Source organism: Zeus faber (genome assembly GCF_960531495.2).
Source record: "Zeus faber genome assembly, chromosome: 3".
NCBI lineage: Eukaryota > Metazoa > Chordata > Actinopteri > Zeiformes > Zeidae > Zeus > Zeus faber.
In genome coordinates, this window is record NC_137190.1 from 20,407,262 (window position 1) to 20,431,349 (window position 24,088).

Below are 24,088 nucleotides of genomic sequence, written 5' to 3' on the forward strand. Positions count from 1 at the left end.
ATAGTTTCATTTGAGTAATTACTCTCATTTTTACTATATTCAAAACCACACCAAACAAAGTTATTAAACCAGTGTTTTCTCTCTCTCTATAGTGCACATTTTAAATGTGCTAAGGCATCACAAATCAAAACTTCTTTCTTTCTTTCTTCCTTTCTTTCTTTCATTCTTTATTTCTTTCTATCTTTCTTTCTTTCTTTCTTTCTTTCTTTCTTTTTTTCTTTCTATCTTTCTGTCTTTCTTTCTTTATTTCTTTCTTTCTTTCTTAATTTTATAACCTTCCAAAGTTTTACATCCATCAAGTTTTTACTTCAAGTTAAACACTATTTGAAGCTAAAATCCTGTCCCGTTACTATTACTGTTACAGCTCGTCATGCTGGTCTAAATTCACCGATACAAGGACATCCTTTGTTTGGCAGTTTGCGTGTGTGTGTGTGCGTGCGTGTTTTTCGTTCTTTTTTTTGACTCCCCTACATGTTGGTGAGGGCAGACAGGTAAGTCACACTGCGGGGGTCGTGGGGGTCCACACCTCCACAAAGCGGAGCGCGGTCAGACGTGGGGCGGCACGGCTCGTGTTTCCAGAACAGCCCTTGGAGGAGGGCCGCTGTGCAATCAAACACTGCGGTAATGAAAGATCTAAACACACCCTGTCAGATTGAGAAGCCGGTTAGCGTGAGTGAAAGGGAACTATCTCTTATAACTGCTGAAAATAATAACAATTGAAATCAAAAAATGTGCCTGGCCAAGATAAATTGTCTTCAAAATGCAAACCAGTCTGAGCGTTCCCAGGCCCCTTTTCTGCAAATGATAGGCTCCTGTTCTTCGGCTTTCATTTTGCATCGCAATCTGTTCATCAGTAAAACTCACGCTTGGTGTGACTATGAAATGAGTTATTTACCTCAGTCTTAACTCTTAAACTTACTTAACTAAACTAACTTCATAATCTTTTTTTTCCATTTAACCACTGATTTAAGAGGTCTGTTGTCATGTCTGGATTATTTCTGCATATTTATAATAGCGAATTTGATGGTCTGACTTTGGTACCAGTTCTTAAACAATACTCGTTTTATTTTTATATAAACTGGAAATACTCTGTTAAGGGCCATATATTTGTTTGAAATAAATATAATTATAAATAAATAAAATGCATAAAAATGCGGCTAACTTAAAAAATACATTATAACAAATAAATAATTACATGACACATTTACTCTACAAATCTTTTATTTTTGTCTTACTGAGCTATCTGCATTTAATAATTAATGTCATCCACAGATTTTACCATACTGAATAGCATTGATTTAAAATGGCCAATATCATAAATCATAAATCTGATGCATATGTCTGTGAGGATTTGCGATGCGTCTTTTTGACAAGCTTGTGCTTGTTTCGTTCGGTAAGGAAACGGAGCAAATTAAAATTTGGTCGGTACCATCACAGGTGCGCCCCGATCGCTGCCTCTCCCCGCCCCCCTCAGGATGCTGCACTAGTCGGCCACTGTTGTCATCTATAGGAAGAGCCGGCCCGGCTAACGTATGAAGGGGACTGACATCACAGACTTTACCATTCACTCGTCTGAACATGTATGTATGTGTTATCCTTTGAAACCTTATTTTTCAAATAACTAAATAATGGAATAATTTAGTTCATAATAATAATGGGAGTATTAATTCAATATAAATGTTTCTCCATGAGTATGTTTTTTGATTGGTAAAAAGACAAAAAATTGATTGTTAAACGGGCCGATAATAACTCTTCTGCAGAGAATCAGTCAATGTTTAATCATTGTAATTCTTTTAGTTTTTGGTTTCACAGTGCTGTAAATAAATGCATGATCATAATTACTTTTGAGGAAAATCGTTGATATTCTTTTTTCTCTTTCTACTAGATGAGTCAGGGCCATATGGAACATCATAGACGCTGAGTGCACATTTCAGATTTCTTGTAGAATTGTGGCACATTTGCAGTATGAGCTGCGGTTAAACATACTCATTTTGTTACATCCCTAATATATTAACAAGCAACATTATTTTTGGTAATTGTTTGGTTGTTGAAAATTCAGTTGCAGTACTTCCATTTTCTTTAAACTGGCAAACCTCAGAAATGGTTTCAACCGAGTGGTGCAGGAATGAGCCTGAAATGCGTTTGCATTTTCACACTAACAGTTCGCTCGTCTGAAAGTCAATAGGTTTTTCGAATGGGTTTTTGGTTAGATGCCTGAAATAAGGTTTGTGGTTGACACCAGTTTAAGAGATTTTATGTTTTGTTTTGCGACATAAAATACATCGGGAAATACACCACTAGTACATTTTGAAGTTTTTACAGCACGTGTCTTAAAAAAGGTTGGTTGCTGACAAGTAGCTCAACGAGACTACAGAGACTGTCGGGGACATTAAACGTCATCACACCGAACATGGAAAGTCATCTACTCACTAGTCCACCTTTACAGCTTCTAGTTGTGTTTATACTCTTGAAAACTATTCTAACTCAAACTTTCCAACTTATTAATATGACATACAGTATATATACATATATATATATATATATATATATACACACACACACACAAACACTGGGACCCTTAAGTGTACGGCATGTTCATGCACCCACACATGTACAGTATGCCCTGATGCACTCGCTATAGGCCTTTTCATCAGGATGGGGGACAATTATTGGTAGTATTATTATGGCCTATGTTTGGCGGTCTTAGTATTATATTTTATCTCTGCAGTTCCTCCAAGCACTAATAATATTATTATTATTATTATTATTATTATTATTATTATTATTATTATTATTGTGGTGAAAACCAGGACAATTTGTTAATGAATGTTGAAAACCGGTTCATTTTAGTGTTTTACAGATGTCAGACTTGAAACACACAGCCGGGATGTCTGGTCACCGTCTATTAGTGACGTTGAAGTCATGTGACTGTGGTGTAGTTCATCTATAGCCTAACGTTAGTTTTTTACTTCTGGCGATCGCATTTAGGCTTCAAAAATCATAAAAGTGGTGTTCATTTGTAAAAATTGTCTTGCCGAACAAAATGTATAAGTATCATAAAATTTTGTTTGCCACAGAGCTTATTTTCTGCAAAAATCCAAAATCCAATGGAAAAATTCCATTGGCTTTTGGTCGAGGTAAAAAGGGGGACGTTAACTTCCGGTTGGCCTACAAAAATACATCATCCCTGCAACACTCTATTCATCTGAAATGAGTCCATTATCTGCCATCATCTGCCGCTGCCGCTGCCGCACCGGAAAGGAGTTGGAGGCGAGTCCCCTGGCGGCCGTAGAACACATTCACACTTCCCCTTGACTTAGTGTCTCCATCCCTGAGCCTCGGCTTCCCTCCCGCGGAGCCCAATCAGTGGAAGCAGGGACAGGAAAAGCTTCGAGAGGAAAGCGAGAGAGAGAGAGAAAGAGAGAGAGAGAGAGAGAGAGAGAGAGAGAGAGCGAGAGAGAGAAAGAGAGCGATAGAGAGAGAGAGAAAGAGAGAGACAGAGAGCGTGAGAAAACGATAAATAAGTTGTGTGTGGGCGCCGCTTCACTACATGTACATCATGTAATGACTTAGCAGGGGTTTAAAGGGAGGAACTATTCAACCGGCTCAGCACGTAAACCAAACTGGCTCTTTTACTTCCCATTTGCCAATATGGGCTCTAGAATTTCGTGTTGCTGTGTACAATAGGCAATTTGATTTTACTGCACAGTTTGCCTCAAGGATAATATCATTTGCTTGGTAAATGGCTTTGCAATGGCTTCCCTTCTCCCCTGCTTCTGTGCAGCCATGTTGATGTTGTTATTTCCTTGCCTCCTTGCCTTCTACATTATTAGCCAATACTTTGGATCACTTTGCCAGTATTTGCCCCGTGGCCTTATAGTGTCACAGTCTATAATTTGCATAGGGGCTACTCTGTGATTGCTGTAATTAGGCAGCAAAGCTTCTCTGCGGACAGCAGCACATCATCTACTGATCTGTTGCTGCTCAAACAGAACACAACTCGCTGCTAATACAAAGTGCAAGCTCTCCTTGCATCTTGTGCTTGGATATAGTATTTCTTATTTTTTTAAATGCCTGCTCATTATTATTATTATTATTATTTTTTACCAGATGACTCAAAATATAGATTTACTTACTTTCCTGATTTTATGTCTGAGTACGTCATTCACCTCCCATCTAATTGGTTCTGGGGATGTTTTCCTCTGCTCTTAATTGCACGATATTGACCCGGACACAACTTTTGTTGTGTCATGTTGTCCCTTGAAACGTCCTGCGAACCAATCCCACAGGAGGGGCGTGGATTTCATGTTGCCATTCAAAGGCATAGAGGCTGCGGATGAAGCCCACGTTTGGAAGCTCTTTCTGGAAGGAGATCATGGGGAAAAGAGTCTGAAGGGGCATCAGGTCTCAGGCCCGCCTTCGGATCCCTCTGGTGGTTCCTAGGGGATGGAAAAAGGGAGAGAGAGAGAGAGCGAGAGAGAGAGAGGGAGAGAGAGAGAGAGGTGGAGCCTGGGGAGGTGGTGGGTTGCGAAACATCAGACAACCGAATAACCGGTGGCTCCGACGGGTATACCTAAATAAACGTTGATAAGTAAAAGGTGTGGTTGGGGCGTGGTCTCCACTCGATAACAAAAAGTAAAAGTCACGGAGGAGCATGGCCGCGTTTTAACCCCGCTGTCTTAAATACTCAGAACACATACTTGCACATTGCAAGAAACCAACTCAGATTTGTCCATCCTTGTTTCAAACAGACCAAGCAGGTATACTGTACGGTGTTGAATACTGAAGGGGTTCTGGAAGCGGGGCACTCTACGCTGCCTGCCGTCCCCCGGGCGCCACAGAGTAGGACAAGCGCAGCCGCTCGTCAGAAGCAGGGTCTGAATCTTTACACAGCGTCTCAACTGGGCCCGAAAATCACTTCGTCACCGCAGCAGCAGCAGACAGCAGTTGACCTGCATTCACCAGAAGGTAGAAATCATCATTATTACCTGCCCTCCCCCCTCCTCCCTCTCTCCCCAAATCTCTCTCTCTCTCTCTCTCTTGCTTTCTCCCTGTCGCTGGTCGCTATCTTGACTGCTTTTGAAGTGCAAATCACCTTCCACAGATGAATTAAAGTAAGAACTGATTAGACTGTAGCCGATAGGCCGTATTAAGGCAATGGGCATCAGGATGTGAAGAGATCACAGCAGCCCCATTACATCAAGAGGAAAGGAGAGTGTATACAAGAGAAAGACCATAAAAAAAATGTAATATTGAAATGGGAATCAAATGGGAAATAAATATGGTAACAATAGTTTAATATATGGAGAAGAGGGTTTGGTATCTTTCTAACATTACTGTGAAAAGGCTGTGAAAAAGGAAATTCAGAGATCTGTTTCTAAACACATTAAACATGTTAGAAAGTAATTGCTGAACATGTACTGAATCGTGGAGCTAGCCCGTTAAACCGTTTTTAACCATTTTTGTGTTCAGGTTTTTTTGGGCGCGCCATACTTAGCATGTTAGCATGCATACTTAGCATGTACTTAGCATATTTGCCTCGTTTCCTGAGCAGAATCCATAAGATAATACACTGATAATCAAAAGAAGATGGGTCATATTTTGCATATGTGCATCAATATAGCTATGACAAGGAATGATATGTAGGTCGGGGTTTTGCCTGTGGTTTTCTTTGTCAACAGAGCACCGCCAAGCAAGACACTGCAGGGCATGGTGAAGTGCTTTCTGTACGAGGAGGGCCTGTTTGATCTTTTTAAAATCTGCCCCACCTGCTCAAGAGTCTGCGAGGTACACACGTTTGTAAAAGGAATATTCGTTTCTGTGACCCAGAAGTGCCTCCACCAAAGTTGCTTATAGACAAGAGAATGGAAGAGTCAACCACTTCAGGGCCGCTCTCTATAGCAGGGAATCTGCACCTGTCAGTCGCCATTGACTACACAAGCTCCTTTTTCGTCCAGACTAACAAGGTTTGTAATTATAATGTAATGCGGAATCTAAGTGTGTCTTCTCCCACAACTTTTAGTCCCCCCCCGGTAAAATCTTACTCTACCCACATTTTCGTTTCTAGGGCCAGTGCATGCAGTGCTACAGTGGCATGTAGTACATGCTATGAACACTGTTTCAGAGGCACTTTCTGATTTTAAAATTACAGGTGCTCAATGCAGTGAACCTGAATGACACGTTGGAATCGTGTGCATAACTACATTATGCCTTCGGTGCTGCTCACTGTAAATGGCGATCACACTAGAATGACCTGCTTGAGGGACTGAAACAAAGGGGAAACTGTATCTCTTGGTGGTGATATGAAAGCTGACAGTCCAGGCCATGCGACTCATACTCCATGATGGAACTCAGCACAAACAAAGCAGTTGATATCCAGCTCGTACAGGTAAATAGATTATAAAAACCAAAAGATGCAGTGGCGCACAAATCGACACCAAGGAGGCAGGTCCGGTATTCCCCTCCTTATTTATGTTTGTATGTGTGTGTCTGTTTGTGATCCACAGAGCGAGTGGGAAGCAGTGTCCATATGAAAAAGGAAGGGCTGATCCGGAGTCTGGAATTTCTTGAAAGATCTGGTGTCAAAGTGGCTTCCCCAGTGTAAGACTGACACACCCAGGTTCAAAAGTTTGTCCGGGAACAGAAACCAGACATTGACCAATTTTATGAGTGGCATTTATGTAAAGTTAGGATAATCTCGTGCACCCACTGTCGAAAAGAAAATTGCTATTTCATCTTTTCAAACTGTTCTCAGCACTCCAACTCCAGCACTCCGGCATCCACCAAGAAGGTGGATGCCGTCTCCAAGGAGAAGGACTGCAAGAAGGTCAACACGTGGGAAAAGAGCATCAAAAATCACCTCTACCGCTCGGCAACCGGTTAATCCAGTGGAGAGGAAACAGTGGCGCAGTCGACATCTCTTCTCAAGCACATCCGGGATGTGCACGCCCATGAAAATCCGCTCTTCCCCAAGTGCGTCCACCCCTCTTCCACTGACAAAAACAAGTGGCGGCAGCCTGGTACGACACTGCTCAATAGCAATTATATAATCGAATTACAATCCGGTAGTATTCTCTGTCAGCTTTGATGCACTCATCATCTCTTATGTATTTGTCATTCTCTTTCCTCCTCTAGCAAAGAAAGGCCAGCTACCAGCTGGAGGTGGTGCTAATGAACAAGCCTGTTCTCGGTGATGTGAAAAAGCTGAGAGCTCTCCACCAAAGATCCGCCTTGGACGGAATCCACAATGTGATTCTGCGGATCGCACCAAAAAACGTGGCCTACTCATACATAGGGATGCTCTGCAGGTGAATTGTTTAGTGATCATGTTAATCAATATTGTGTAGAAACAGGGCTCCAGAGTGCTACCAATAGACTTCTATATTATGCAAGCCAAAACCTGCCCAGTGCCACTGAAAAAAAATTATTTGGGAATATACCTGTTTTACATATGACCTGTGTAACTGCTGCCTTTTTCTTTGCTGGTGCCAGTATCTAAAACTTCCAGCCACTGGTACCACCAAAATTAACGTTTAGCTTCTAAGCCCTTAAGAATTTTGGAGTAATCCCATACAAATCCCTCTCATTTCAGGCTTTACCTGGCTGCATTGCGAAGATTCTGTGCATGCCCAAACCTAGCAGGAGAACTGCAATTCCAAAATTGAAATTCCCAAGGCAAAGAGAGGAAATGTTGTGTCCATGGCAAAAACCAAATATCCTACTGGTAAGTTAATTCTCATTCATCTGATGCAAGTTTTCATCTCCCTACTAATATAGGCAACACAACATTTCTAATTGCAGTTGCTTTGGTAACATGTTGTTGACAGTTGCGACCTTATGATTTCTCAAACTATATGCTAAGTTATGTGCTCTCTCCTGTGTTTTAGAATATGTCACTGACCTTATGGACCGCCTCTTGAACAAGATCATCCATGACCCTGCACCCTCCGTGGCCGAGCTGAAAGCAGTGGCTGTACCTGGATTCCTACGCTCACCCTATGAGCCACCTGAGAAGGGAGACGCATGCGAGACGTTTGTCCAGGTTCAGCTGTCCAGGAGGGGTCGGAACTGACCCAACACCCGTCTAACCCTACAATCTCTTGGCTAATCAGCTGCTTTCTGCCAACATGTAAGTCACCTGTTGTGGTCGTCTTAAAATTTCAATAAAATCTGACACTGTGGAGCTGTAAATAAATATCAATATCTGGTGTCTTTGTAGGGGAACCCCCTCCCTGAGTTTATTTGTTTGATTGGTGCATCAAAATGTTGTTATTTAGGTAATATAAACATCACTCCATTGCTGTTCCCTTGGTGCTTTCGCAAAGTGAGCAGTGCGGTTAATTATCACAAAAATGCATACTCCAGTGGCGTAAGTACCAACGGTGCAACCAGCTGCACTGGGGCCCAGTCGTCGCCATGGACCCGTCCCATCGGCGCATCAGCGATGGGGCGCACGGCATTTGTGCGCCGCTGTGCGTGCCCGTGCCCCGTCCCAAAGAAAACTGTGTTTTTATTTTAGATGTAGACCATTTTATTTTACTCCGTTCCTTCTTGAACGACACAAAAGAACTAATCGGGGACACGTAACGGGGACACCACCTTGCCGCCCCCCTCCTCCTCGGCTGCAGGCACGTTCCTGTGACTTACCTCTTGCCGCAGCACATCCCTGCACAAGAGCCCCACCAGCCTCAAAAAAGGTAAGTTGTGACATACATACAAACATGTCATTACTTAAAAACTGATAACTGACAGCTGTCCAAGACTTCTATGAAATGTATGAGAAGTAAACTGAATGAATGAATAATTGTGTACATAACAAATGTCCAGAACATTACAATATTAATATATATATATATATATATGGGTTTTTTTTATATGACATGGCAAATATAAATATGATCTGGTTTAAAGCCTGTGTACTCCCCATCTTCATCAGGGTGCTCCTGATGAATACGGAGCACAACACAAGAAGGCAACACAACCCGCTTGTGCTTTCCCAGGTGTCCCCAGCACCAGGAAACTCAGTATCTGTCGGCCAGGGAGCGAGCACGACTGTCATGACAACGTAACAAAAATGTTGCGATCATTTTATATTTTTTCTAGGTTTGTTTTTCGTAGGCGGTCTTCTGTCTGAAAATTGCAATAAAATCCGACACTGTGGAGCTTTCTTTCCTGAATAAATATCAATATCTGGCGTCTTTGTAGAATAACCCCCCCCCCCCGAGTTATTTGTTTGATTGGTACATTAAACAAAAACAGCCTTAGAGTCTTGTATTTCCTCTCTATTTTGGTCGTGTTTTACACAGCGGGACCCCAGAAGATGACAGTTTGATTCGTCAACCTGCAGTCTGCCTTAAATCATTTTGGCTGTATGGATGGACCAGGACATAGACAGCCGTTTTATTCCACGAGCATACAGCTACATTTTCAGAATGACTAACCATCCAGTAATTGCTAGTGCCGTTGATAAATCACTGGCATCACATCACTAATATGATTGCATAAACAGTATGACAATCTGAGTCCTAAACCTCACCAGTTTTTGAAAGACAGACGTGCCATTTGATCAACACAAATATAATTACACACAATATAATCACACACTCAAGTACACACATTCCAAGTCAATATAAATCATTTTAGTGTCTAACTTATACAACTCTTTCCTCCATCTCCAGTGGCCCATGGTCTGTCTGCCTGGTATGTGTTCAGGGCATTCTGCAGGGAGTAGGGGTTCAGACAGACAGGCTCAAGGCCTGGATGGAGAGTCATGCACCGTGGCTCTTCAGGAAGCTTTGCCCATCTATTGTGAGCCTGAAATATGTGTTATAAGGTGTTTCAGTGTTAAGGATCTAGTACTCTACTGGTTGTGTATTAATGCTTTTAATGATCATTGTGGGAGATACAATTGTTTTTCTTTGCATAGGTACAGTACAGCATAAAGCTCTATGCAGTAGACATTCTCATCCTCTGTTGGCATCGTCCACAGGTGCACCTGTACAAGTGCAGTTTAATTCACAGTTTGGCTCAAGATATTGTCAGCCATTTGCATTGTCAATTCTACATTATGAACAATCGCAAGAGGATACTATGTTGCTCAGCTTGTGTGTTGCAATGATGACATTTAAGCAGATCACATACAGCAGTCAGATGGCTTGTATGTGGAGTTGAATAAAACTGACATTGCATCGTGTGTAAAATTTTACTTTAGCCGAGTCTAAAAAAAACATCGATAATGGCAGGGGTTCTTGCACCTATATATTTGGTAATATGCAACAAAACTAAAACCATGACGGCTGCTCATTTAATCTGTGACTATACAGACAAATCAAAAGATCTGGTAAAGTGACAAATTTTGTTGCAGACTGAGAGGAACGAGGTTGATTCTCGGGCAGGTCGGTGTCCCCTGGCTCTGAATTGGATTCTGGCTCCGGTGGCTCGGACATGCATGGCTGTACCAGTGCAGTAGAGCTGCTGGACGGAGCATCCATTTTTCAGGTTGTAGCGGTATTTGACACTCGAGAGAGAGAGAGAGAGACCGCACCTCTCCTGCGACTGGACGTGGTTTCAGCGCCTTAAGTGGGCACCGCCTCAGCGTTTCGGGGTAAAGAACGCTGCTTATTTTTTCACGATTTTGAAACCGAATTTTATATACTCAGCGTTTTTTGGCTGTGGCGTGATTAACTCAGAACACGTTTTTATCATTACACAGACTTTAACTTCACTTTTTCCTGTTGTTCATAGTTTCAAAATTGGCATTTCTCCATCAAATTTGGGTAATTGCCCTCCGTTGGATCCAGCGACCTTGTCTTATGAGCGGACTGACGGTTTTTCAGGGTTTTTTTTGTATCAGCAGTTATGAGAAGAGCTGAAGTGGGTCTGTGGGGCTTTGTAAGGTAATCTTGATGGCACTCATTTTTCATTTTTCGTTAGTTTTTAAATCACGCCTCGAGCATTTTATTATATTTTTTGGCAGATGATATAATGGTAACACTAATAATGCTGTACCCTGCCAAAAGTCTCCAATGGCCTCCCCATCTTCTGGGCTTTTCACTGACCTCTTATCTCTGCTCAGATCAAATTGAAGACACTGTCACTCTCCTACAGGGCGTAACATTGAACTGACCATCAGTATCTCCCATCAGTGGTCTGACTCCAGCCATTTTGCCGCTCCAGGCAAACTGTCGATGGAGGGGAGGTGTGTCGTGCCTGGGTTGGTACCGTCGGAATGCCCCATCACCGGTAGGCACCATGGAGAGGTACCGATTGAGAAACACTGGCGGCATCCTGGTGGTTCAACCAGATAAGCAGTATAGGCAAAATGCCTGCAGCAACCCTGGTTTGAATCCAGCCTCTGGTAATCACTCACTTATGTTTTTGTTTTTTTTTCTGGGCACAATTTTGACGCCCCCCTCGAGATGGCGCCCTAGGCGGCCGTCTATGTCGCCAATAGGAAGCGCCGCCACTGGTCTTATTCCAAACCCCAGCTCATTCATTGTGCCCCTGCCATGCACCCCTGTTGCTACGAGCTCTCAGAGCATCTCCCATGGATTTGATTTTTGCTGATCTAAAAACATGTCGGTACATGTACGGACTTTTCTTTAAAGTGTACAGTATACATCCAAGACAAGGTCACCAATCTGGAATTCAAACAAATTGCTATGAAACAGGGACGTGTTAATGTAAGATCTAAAATAGTTATTGAGGCAACAGCACATCTACGTTGAATGGACACTTTTCTACGGATTCCACCGAGTGAAAAATGTATGGCCCCAATAGAAGTCTCATATTAGTTGATTTCGGGTTTTTTGGGGTTTTTTTTTCCCCCCAATTATGTTGTCAGTTGCTTAATGTGAAGGTTGTTGTTAGAGAAATGAGATCCTCCCTTAAAAAAAATCTGTAGACGCAAGCAAGCTAGATTTTGCCACAGATATGATGGCGTTTCCGGATTGCAGCCAATCATCTTTGACCTCTTTTGAATAACTCTACCTGGTATTGTAATAGATATTGGCTCAGTTCAGTTTGAATGGGGATTATGGTCTTTGGGTCTTTTGTTTAAATACATGTGTATTGTGTACACATGTGTACACAACAATTGTCCGACTTTCTCAGATCCATACTCATGCCGCCCATTTGTCGAGGAACATGGTAGGATTCAACTGTCACTGTTTTATAAAAACCCAGTTTCGTCTACAAGGTGCAGTTTGGTGGAGAAATGCAAATTCTCGGATTAAAGAACACACATTTTTATCTGTCTATCTACAGTATCTATCTATCTATATATCTATATATCTATCTATCTATCTATCTATCTATCTATCTATCTATCTATCTATCTATCTATCTATCTATCTATCTATCTGTATGTCTATCTATCTATCTATCTATCTATCTCTTGATCTATCTGTGTCTGTCTGTCTGTCTGTTTGCCTGCCTGCCTGCCTGCCTGGCTATCTATCATTTCACTATTGTGACTATTGGATGAAAGGTAACATTTATTTAGTACTAAAACCCTATTAAAACAATCAAGCTGAAACAAAGATAAAACGCAGATAACGTTTTAAGACGGAAAGCAACATCTTCACGCAAAGCCTTTTGAGTCCTGATGCCGGAACGCGACGGTGAGCTGCCGGCAGCTCCATTTCCTCCTTCAGTAAACCAAGCGAAACGTGATCCCGGGTGGGTGCCGGCGCGGCAGAACACAGCACCTGCAAAGACACATGGCGGAGAAGGAAGCGGCGGCACCAACCACCAAGTTACGCCGGCTCCCAGAGGGCGAGGCCCGCTCCGACCGGCTGAACAAGAGAAGTGCAGTGTGATCCGAAGCCCCGACGCCGAGCCCAAAGGAAGAGAAACGGACTTCCGGAGGGAGCTTTTTCCGAGGCTTGGTTGGGTTATTTGCGAGGGATCTTTGAACTGTGTGACAGTGCTCCAACCTTATTTCATACCCGCAGCATGTTCCGAATATCTTTAGGGTAAACTAACTTCACTAAAGGGGACTAACCTTCCTTTAAACTACTGTTACTGGGCGAGGTAAAATAATGCAATTAAATAACAGGCAATAAAAAGTGAAACGTGAGGAGAAAGTTGGGGAGCTGCTGCAACAGGCAGCCAAGCACAGAAAATAAATTCAATTTCGCCCTTTAACTTTTAATAGTACATCTTAATAGTAAAGTTAACGTATTCTTCAACCTCTTAGCAAGTCCTTATCAGCTTTACCAAAATAAAGCTTGCTGCTTTGTATTGGTTACCGCACCGACTCAATTAAATTTCAACGTCATTATTTTGTCAACAAGAATGACACAGTATTACACTTTATACATACAATATACTTTATTTATGCTCCCGATCTCCACTTTGTGCTTGTCCTTCCCCCGAGGTCTCTTTGCACTCAGACCGTCATGGAAGAATCCAGTTAAACGGTCAGTCAGTCAGAAGGCCGGAATTCATCTCGGAAGCACATTTCCTCGCTCTCACTGAGTGATTTGTTACCGGGGCAGAACGCAGAACGTTTGATTTATACAATGTTCCTCGGGATTGAGTTTGACGCGACTTATTTGTACACAGGAAATTGCTTCCCCGGTATTAAAACTTTGCACTCGACTGTGAATCCGACACGCTGTGACTGTTATTGCAGTCAAATGTTTTCACATCAAACATTGCGCCGCCGAGGTGTTGACGGCTCGAGATGAGTGTAAAATATGATTAATAACTTATTGCAGACTAGTCTGAAAAAAAAAGCTCAAGAAAATGAATAAAAATTACGGGAGGGAAAAAAGCATTTTGCAGAAAAAAATAAAGAAATTATTAACTTTTTTTATAGAAAGAAAAACATTTTTACCGAAAAAAAATGCCATAAAAAAAAAAAGGATAGACAACATTAGACATCAAGGTCTACAACTCTCCATTTGCTGTGGGTGGTGCAGCTGTCCTCATCCCACTGGGGATGATGGAGCAGTCTTTCTCCGCGCGCGGCTGCGACCTATTACCCTGAGCCTTCTGTCGCAACACAAATTATTCGGTGAGGGGAATTATAGTTTCGCCCTCTGCCGTTACTAATTGGACAACACCTTCTCCATCTACCTCACTCCTCAATACATCGACCATCTCCATTTGGCACCTGCCTAAAACTCAGCATCTTAGTTGTGCTTTCTGGGTGAAGCTCATATCAGCGAAGCGAAGAGGAGTTTAGAGGTCCTGTTCACTTCTGGGGCTTCTGTGCATTAACCACCCTCCTCTAGATCAGTCATAAGTCATTTTGTTTTTTCCATCCACGTTATTAAAGTGATTTATAATAAATTGAACCCAGCGTGAAACATATCAGCCCTGTGAGGTGTTCCTGCTGGGTTTAAAGGCAAAAAAAAAAAAAAAAGTAATTATTTTTGCCTGACGGCATTGAAATCAATAATTTTGATCAAAGAGTAGATTCGTTTTGTTTGAGACTGAGTTGGGGCAAAACACAAAAGAGGTTGCCAACTATTTTGCACAGTTATAAACGGCCTTACATGAGTTTAGATTTATGAAAAATCTAGTAATGAACTGAGATCATGATTTAATCATTATGTTACAGAATGTTTTTTATTATTATGTTCAGGACGTTATTGATTCAAGCAGATAGATTTACACACGATACAACCTTCCAATTTAAATGATGGATTGTGAATAATGGCATGAATAGTAAAGTATTATTATACAATATAATAATAATAATAATAATAATAATCCAAAATCTTCATAATTATACTGATAAAAATAATCGATTGTATCCCTAGGTGCAGCATAAATACGTAGGATGCAAAAAATTGTTTGTGAATATGTGATAGAAACAGATTCTGCCTTAGGTGACTCCCCCCACTCTCTCTCTCCCCCTCTCTCTCTCATTTACAAAAATGCAAGTGAAGCTGCAAAAAAAAGTGGAGCAGAGCAAGATTTTATGCTGAGCATTAGTGCCGCAGCTTATAGCTTCATAATAACAAGTTCATCTGTGTTCATCTGGAGCTGAGTAAGCGAGCGCCAGACTCCAGCTGCTCCTCCATCATATGCATCCATTCACCTGCTCGAGGTGAATATAGAGAAGAAAAAAGTTGTCCTTGGCGCCTAAAACCTTGTTTTATCACCGGCAATTTAGCAAAGACACACATCTGTGCATCTGGCTGAGTATGAGCACGCCCCGACAGATTTGTTGGCGTTATTGATTGTTTTACAGCCTTTCTGCTTTCACAAGGGGGGGAATGTGATGAAATATTATGGGTTGAAATGCTTTCGTTTTAAATTATTTGTCACATTAATCAATAAAACCGGGAGTAATATGTTTTTCTTATTAAATGCAACGGGTTAGAAAAGGAGCGCCGGGAAGGCATGAAGCACCGATTTTAAATTCCCCTACTTGTGCCTAATTTTCCACTGATATCCTGATATTTTTTATTCATGCGATGTGATGGTTGCAAGCTGCCGCTGCAGTTACAGATGCAGTAACCCAGTTTACTTGGAGGCTAATCCCCTGTCAAAGTTGCCTTTGCAAGGTTGGCATGGAATCATGCCGGTCTGGTTGCTGATTTGCCATCTCGCCCTTTGACTATTTCCCATCTCCGCTTTATCTCTCCCACCTGTTGACGACTGAATCGGGGTCTGGTCTAGTCTAATGCGATGAAAAAAATTAAAGGTGGCAGAAATGATTCAGTGCACTCCGTGCGTGTCTGTGAGAGCGGCGTGATAACCCGGTGTGACACTTCCCATTCTGCCGGGAGAGAGAGAGAGAGAGAGAGACCTCCGACTCGGTTCCGCGAAGCCGAGGCTGTGTGATTGTTCATCGAATTGCCTCTCAAATCCCCCTGTGAGATCGCCAACAATGCTAATTTTATATCCTTGGAAAAGCTGACTCTTAAATAATGACAGATTCATACACTGTATTATTGAATAAGCCGTCACAGCGTGGACCGGTCCGTGACAGTTTGGCAGCCCCGACAAAGTTAAACGTGCTTCACTTTCGTCTGCTTAACCGTCCTCCTTTTCCTCGTTGTTCTCTGGAACCAACCTCGATATGCTGAGCGCAGCGAGTCACAGTTATTTGACCTGTTGTTACGGCTGTCATACTTCCTCCTCAGTCACAGTGGGGGGGCGCGCGGCTGAGCCCCGCCTCCCGCACGGTTCCTTTTACGCCCTCCGTCTCCGCCTCGTCTACTGACCCTGGTTTCCAGCCGCTCCTCCAGGGTCAGGTGCAATTACTGCTCTCCCAAAGCGTGAGCGCCGGTCAGGCCAGCCCAACGGAGAGCTGCGGGGTTGGTTTTTGGAGATTGAATCTAATCGCGTAAAAGCAAGCACGGCCGTCCGCTCCTTTGGAGGGATTTTAAAGTATTGACCGCCGCAGGTTTTAACGACAAACACGCAAGGCTTGATCTCTGCCCCGGTGACGGGCTGCTGTCGTTCCACTACTCTACTGTACGATCCATCCCTGGTTGGAGGTTCCAGAGTGCTCTGGAGGAATGAATGAATGAGCCAAAAAAAACTGTTGCGAAATTGAGGTACGGTCAAACAGTGAAATAAAAGAGAGGTTTTCTTCATATTCATGAGAATCTCGTTGCCAAGATGGAGCAATATGGATGCTTTCCACACTCAGGTTAAAAAAAAAAGATCCAAATGATCTTGATCATGCTGAGATATCGTCTGGTTTGGCTGGGCTTTGAGAGGATGTACTTAATTAAATGTAATGTCTGTCACAGAAGCAAAGGACTGAAGTTGGATTCCAACGTAGCATTCTTGGTTTGTTTTGGTCAAGTTATGATAGACTAGTGCTTCCTCCATTGGCCAAACTACACATTGCAGCTTTAACTGCACCCATTCTGTAAACGGGCTTGACATTTAAAACACCAGTCCCTTTATTTGGTCTCATTGTCTGATAATTGTGCGCATAATCGCAGGGCTATTGTCCCCTTCCCTCCCGCTCCCCGAACAATGTCCCCCTTTCCGCTCTCGTATATTTAAATATAACACCGCGAGTGTCAGAGGCATTCTGTGGTACCCTTTTGAAACAGAAAAAAACAGAACCCTGTGGCCGCAGACATCAGATGTTGCCTAACTTCGAAAAGGGAATGGAGAGAGGCTAAGAGTAATTAAATAAGAAGCATTTCTGCTATTACAGTCTCATGCAGTCAGTCAACACTTCAGTGCCATCTACTTCTATTATCAGTCATTACTGCTTGTCTCTTATGTTTACAAAGATAGACAAAGAGAAATTGGTTCTTTCAAAGGATGCCAACTAGAGGTTCTCTAATTGTCTATAAAATATCCCATCATGTGAGGGCACTTGTTACTTGTGTTGAGAGATGCAGGAACGCAAAGGAATGAAATAAATTACACAAATGAACGGATTTTATAAAACAACAGTAATATTAACCAATTTGAAAAGCGTTTTTGAAAATCAAAGGTGATGCAAAGCATTTGTTTCTATTACATTCTGACGGAAGGATTTTCCATAGAGTAAAACCCTGAGGGAACTATAACCATCGGGTCTATGAATGGTAGACCTGGTCTTACAGTGACAATTTAAAGTCACGCCTTCAATTGTTATTCCCCCTGAATCAATTTCTATAATGCTGAGCGGTCCCATCCCCCCTTCCCAGTCAAAGCCAAAGATGAAACAAATAACATTTTAGTTGAGCATGGATTAATAACTAGGCATAGATTTCTTATAAAAATGTATACAATGTTGGCAAAATGCAAAAGTTAACCATCAGTCCTCGCGATCATATTCTTCTCATTTTGTACAAATGAGTCATTGATGCTATTTAAATTCAAATACGTTCCGTTATAATTGCACATTAAACAAAGGCAGAACAAATTTCTCTTGGATTTCAAGTAAAAAATAATCTAAAATATTCCTTTGTATCATTTTTATTTTTGAGGCTTGGCTCGAAACATGTCTTCCTTTAAGCTATTTCAGCTGCAACACACTTCAGTGATTGGTGATTAATAGATGTGGTCTCCATGACTGGGAACTTGATGCGTTTCTCCCTCCCAGATGTCATCGAAGATCGCAGCATCACCCTCCCACACTGCAATTAATCAGCGCAGGAGAAGACCATTTACTTACCCTCAACGCGACGGGCCCGTGGCACTTTGATCACTCAGCGAGCACGTGGGGATCAAGGGTTTATCATAAAATACCTCACAGCGTTTCGACGCCCGCTTCATCTTCCGTGGAAATCAATAGAAGTTGCAGCTGTTAAAAACTTCTGACCCTCGTGGCCATTTGTGTTGCCGCTTAAAGAAATAACCTTAAAGACTTTCATATTGCCGATTTTTGTTCGTCAGTATGAAAATATTTTTGACGGTGTGTAGTGAAAGATGAGTGTTAAAAAAAAAAGACACCGATCCACCATCGAGCCGTTTATGAAGAGCCTCTTAAACCTTTGCAGAGACGGCTGGGATGCCTGTGTGCAGGAAGCGGCGGAAATAACTTTCAGAGAACTCGTTCTCTGCTGCTGTTGTGAAGCTGAAGCACCCGGCTGGATAGCGTCTCCGCTATCCAGCCGAATAACAGTAATGTAGCCTGCACAGTAGCTGATTTTAGCCATGGGTGAAATTTAGGCCCTGAGTGGCCACAAAATAAATATATTTCTCATCTCATATGACTAGATATTCTAGATTAATAAATTGAATCCAATAAACAACATTCTAAGATTATATACACGATATTATAACACTGAAATCAACAGATACCAAACCATAATTTTGACATAAATTATAAATACTGAAGAAAGGTTGCTGAATATCGCAATTATTATTATTTATTTTTATTTTATTATTAAAAATGTTTTATTTATTATTATTACTTTCTGCATACACTTTAAAAAGTACTAATATAATATATATATATATATATATATATATATATATATATATATATATATATATATATACAGTATATATGTATATATATAAAACATGTTCTTTAGTAATATATTTAAATTATACTTCAATACTAGGCCCTGATCAAAGGCTAAGTTAGCCCATGCATTATTAACACAGTTATTTGTCAGCACTTCTCTCTGGCAACAAGACCAATATTGCTTTCCTTCATTATTATCGATTTCTATTTTTGGTACTTTTACGTGATAATTCCTTGCGCCTCTCCTGTAATGTGAAGATGCCTGACACCCTTTCCATACTTTACCTTATTGACTGTTTGTCACAAACGTCACGCATTGATGTGCACGCGCCCGGAGATCTATATGAAAATCTATACGAGCGTGGAATCCTGAACGGAAAGCTGATCTCCACCATATTGATACGAGTTTGCCGTGATTGCACTTGTTTGGGTCAGTGAGGCTGAAACATTATATCTCAGGAACCCAAACCGGCTTGGTGATACAGGTCCCTAGAGGTTATAGGGAATGGAGTGGGAGTGCACCGTCATCCTCTCTTAAGTTCAGATTGGAAGAGACATAAAAAAAAACCGCTTTCAGATAAGAAACCCAGAACATTGCCAGATTACCTTTTCCGGCAATTATCTTCTCCGGAATCCTGGCAGATTCTCCCTTTCATGCTGACGGCCCGGCGCCGAATACACCTGAACAAACCCTTCACTGTGGGTTTGCATGTGAAACACCTGCAAAGGCAGAATGGACATGGAGAGAAGACGTTTTGTTTTGAAGCGGAAGTTTGGTGAGGAAGTCCTGCGCTGACATGTTGTGAATTCACAGATAAATTATTTGGCCGAAAATGATGCTGGATTCACAAAGACATGTTTATAACAAGTGGAAAACGTTGATGATGAATTGGAGATAATAAATAAATAACCAAAAACATCTTCCTGTTATCTGCTTGGTTCAGTTGAGCCTGCACTTAACACTGCTCGGGATTGTACCAGGTCTTAAGGCAGGAACATGTCTTTTCAACAAACAAAAGAAGAAATTGCAAAAATGTATCCAAAAAAACCCCCACAGCAACCCGCCCAAAAACACTCTATACTGTCACTGGTACTGTGAACATGATGAAGTTATTCCAGACATTGAATTAAATTTCCCTTTTATATTGGCTATCAGACTCTCGGTCTATGCTGTTTCAGTCACAAGCCTTTACCGTTCTTCAACCTCAAGTTGTTATGGACGCTTCAATTTAAGCAAAATGAGTCTGGCTGCTGAAATGAATCCTATTCCCTCTCGCAGGGACTGCGATCTTTTACTCATGGGACTGATCGTCAGATCACATAATCCAATCAAAACGCTCTGCGCTCACGCCTGGAAAGGCAGAGGAGGTGACGACGCCACACTTCCGTCCTGCCCCTACGAGTATATATTGCGACTCAACTCTTTTCTTATATCGCGTAAGAATCCACAACGAGATCTCATATTCCACGTCTGCTTCACCTCTCAGATTCCACTCGTGTGAGTCAGTGTGAATCACCAGCTCAGAACCGTTCAGAGAGGCAGTATATACTGTATATTAAATTGTAGTTTTTCCCCACTCTCTCTGACATTGCTCCATTTCCCTGCCGGAAGGAATCGAGGAGGTCGTGTCCGGACAACGGACACCACAGGGAGAAAGGCGACTACCATATGTTTTGCACCGATTTCCTGAATAGGCAGCACGCCATGGCAGCACTCTTAGAGGACGCCGTGGAGTAATCAGCCTGCTCCCAGCTCTCCCTGGCTACCATCAGGAGACAGTCGGCGCGCTGTCGCGAGCAGGACGCAGAAGGGGGAGCGATGTCTGAAGCGCCCGCTCCCCCAGCTCGTGCTGGCGCAGGACCTGGTCCCACTCATCCTAGTGCTAGCTTGGCTCCCAGACCCCACCGGTCTCCTTCCTGAGTTACATCCCGGAGGAACCGCAGTGGGGGAAATGCTTCTGGGCCGAGACAGAGTAGTCAGAGCCTCGCCAGCCTCTGGCTGAGCTCCAGCCTGTCCTTGACCCCCCTGAGACTGCTGGAGGCCAAGCTCCTGGGGGTCTTCCAGCACGCAAGCAGAAAGTTGGGCCTCTTCTCCGCAGCAGTCTCGGACACGGGTCTCCAGCGTCCATGCTGGATGAGGAATTTTACGCTGGAGCCCCCCGCCAGGACGGCCCTACCATCCCACTCTTCCCTGTTCAGCACGTGCATCGCTGAGGGGGTTTGAGGCCTACCACCATGTGGAACAGGCCCATGAGCCAGGCTGCCTGACTTTCCACCCGGTGGAATGACCCATCACAGGCTGCCTCAGCCCGGGACAGGGCTTCGAACTGGGGAAGACCAAGGCGGCCAAACAGTTGGCAGTGTTGGCAACCATGGGGTGGACCTATTGTCCAGGGGGAACCCCCGGGTGACTGACTGGTGGTGGAGGAGATATGGATGCGGTTCGGCCGGGCTGAGGTGGACCTGCTTGCGACATGAGAGACGACACAGTACACATGGTTCTCCCTAGGGGAGACAAGCCACCGTTGGATGTGGATGGGTTGGCACAGCCGTGGCCGGAGGCGCTGCTCTACTCCTTTCCCCATGTGGCACACATTCAGCCGGTGCTCAACAGGGTGCAGGTGGACAACCTGGTTCTGCAGCTGGACGCCCCTTGCAGCCATCCTTGGTTCGCTGATCTGTGCAACATGAGTGTGGGTCCATCGTGGGAGCTCCCCCTCTGGCGACACCTACTCACTTATGCAGGCAGAACGATTTGGTACCCACGCCCTGGCCTATGGTGCCTTTGGGCCTGGTGCCTGAGAGGGAGAGGCTCCTAGCTACAGGCCTCTCAGATGCGGTGGTTGCCACCCTACAGAGAGCTCTCTATGTGTTCCCAGCACACAGTGAGGTGATGTATTTTTGCCTAGTGGTGCGAACAGCAGTGACAGCCCCCTTTGACTGCCCTATTGTGAAATATTTCAGTTCCTGCAGGAACTGTTTGCTGAAGGGAAAGCAGCCACTACACTAAAGGTCTATCTAGAAGCTATTTCCCATATCATGCGGGCTTGGACGGCTTCACACCAGGCAGTTTGCTTCTGTCTCGCTTTATGGCAGGCATGCTGATGCCTGCAGCCAACGTGGGCGTCTGTCATCCCTTCTTGGGACTTACTGTATTTTTAGTCTTGTGGGCTGTGTCAGGGCCTCCATTCGAGCCCCTACACACAGCAGACATCAAGATTGCTTCTCTGAAAATGACCTTGCATCTGGTGCTCTCCTCGAGCTGCAGGCACACGGGTGGAAGTGATGTGGGAGTGGCAGTGTTATATGGATGGCACTAAGGACTTTGGGTGCAGGGACCAGTTGTTTGTGTACTTTGGCACCCAAGTAAAGGGTAGGCCCCTCTCCAAGGAGCGGCTGGCTCATTGGCTGGTGGAATCTATAGACTTGGCCTATAGGAGCCTGTCAATAGAGGCCACTCAGGGCACCCTCCACCAGGAGAGTGTCCTCCTCTTTGACCATTGCAGGGGGGCGTCCGTGGAGGACATATGTCTATAGACTTTATGTATGTCTATAGACTTTGATACAGAATGCGGCGGCGCGACTGGTGTTCAACCAGCCAAAGAGGGCACATGTCACTCCGCTGCTCATCGAGCTCCACTGGTAACCTGTAGCCGCCCGCATCAAGTTCAAGTCTCTTATGCTGGCCTACAGAGTGATTGCTGGGAATGCTCCCGCCTACTTAAATGCTCTTGTAAGAGCACATGTTGCCCCCCTGATGCTGCGCTCGTCAAATGAGCGTCGCCTGGCTCTGCCGGCCATACAGCCACGGCAATCCAGGCTATTCTCATTTGTAGTTCCACGTTGGTGGAACGAGCTGCCAAAAATGACCAGAGCAGGGACCTCCCTCTCTGTCTTTAAGAAGCACCTGAAGACACAGCTCTTCAGTGAGTACCTCCTGTCCTAACCTACAATTACTTAGCACCACCTTGCAGTATTTATTGTTACACGAATGTTGTTGTTACACTAATCTCTGTCGCAATGTAGCTTGAATGTTATTCTCCCTTGTAAGTCGCTTTGGATAAAAGCGTCTGCTAAATGACTAAATGTAAATGTAAATGTCGGGCAGCATCTTGGAGCTCCCCCCATACATTTGTGCGCTTTTACTGTACATGTTAGACGTTACTGCTCTGCCACATGCCGTGTTTGCCGTACAGACCTGAGTATGCAGGTGTTAAAGAATCCCATAAGCATTTTTCCTCACATGTCCACTCACATGTCTGGGACAGACATGCCAGTGGGTGGTACGTTATTACATGAACCTCCCTCAGGGGATCACCATACTATCGTGTGATGGTATACTGTGGCGTAGGCAACCACGGTTTCCCTGAGGAGGGCACAGATCCCTTACTGCGCTGTGGTATGGTGCAGTTCCAAGGCGCTCAGCAGCAAAAAGAGGAGGAAGCGGAAGTGGAGCTGCAATATATACTGTATATGTGTGGCGTTGTCACTTCCTCTGCCTTTCAGGTGTGAGTCTAGAGCATTTCGATTGGATAACGTGATCTGATGATCTGTCCCATGAGTAATAGCACTGGCTCCTCCTCAGGGAACCGTGGTTGCTTACGGAACCTAGACAATATAGCCAACCCCAAATTCTGCTCCTGAGATTTCTCCCCCAGGAAACACACTTGTGGAGGTTTCTCTACTCGCAAGGTTAGTACTACTGGACATTCCCACGCAGTGTGCAGAAAATGTAACTATTTCTGATTTACATTTCCAACATTTTTCATCTTGTGTCTAACTCCTTTTATACAGTTTATGTGGTGTATGGGAAAACCTGTGTACAATCTAAGTTTGCATTAAGTCGTACTTTTACTTTAACTCGCGGGGTCTTTGGGCGGTCCTTCTGTGTCCCTTCCCTGTGCCAGACAGTCCCTGCTCAAGTGCCAATGTGGCAGATTCGCCACCATACGCCACCCAAGTGACGTTTTCAGGGACCTCTGGCAGAGATGATGATGGGGGTTATGAACACCAGTTTATTGTAGAGATGAGGCTAGGTGGAATTAGCCAGGAGCAGATGGAACATGTCATGACAAAGGGCTCCCATCCTGACTGAGTGCATGGACGGGTTTTTTTAAACCTGATGCTTGCTAGCCCAACCAACGAGCATCAGGTGTGGCTGCTCAAGCCACCCCATCCACTACATACCCCCAACACCAAACT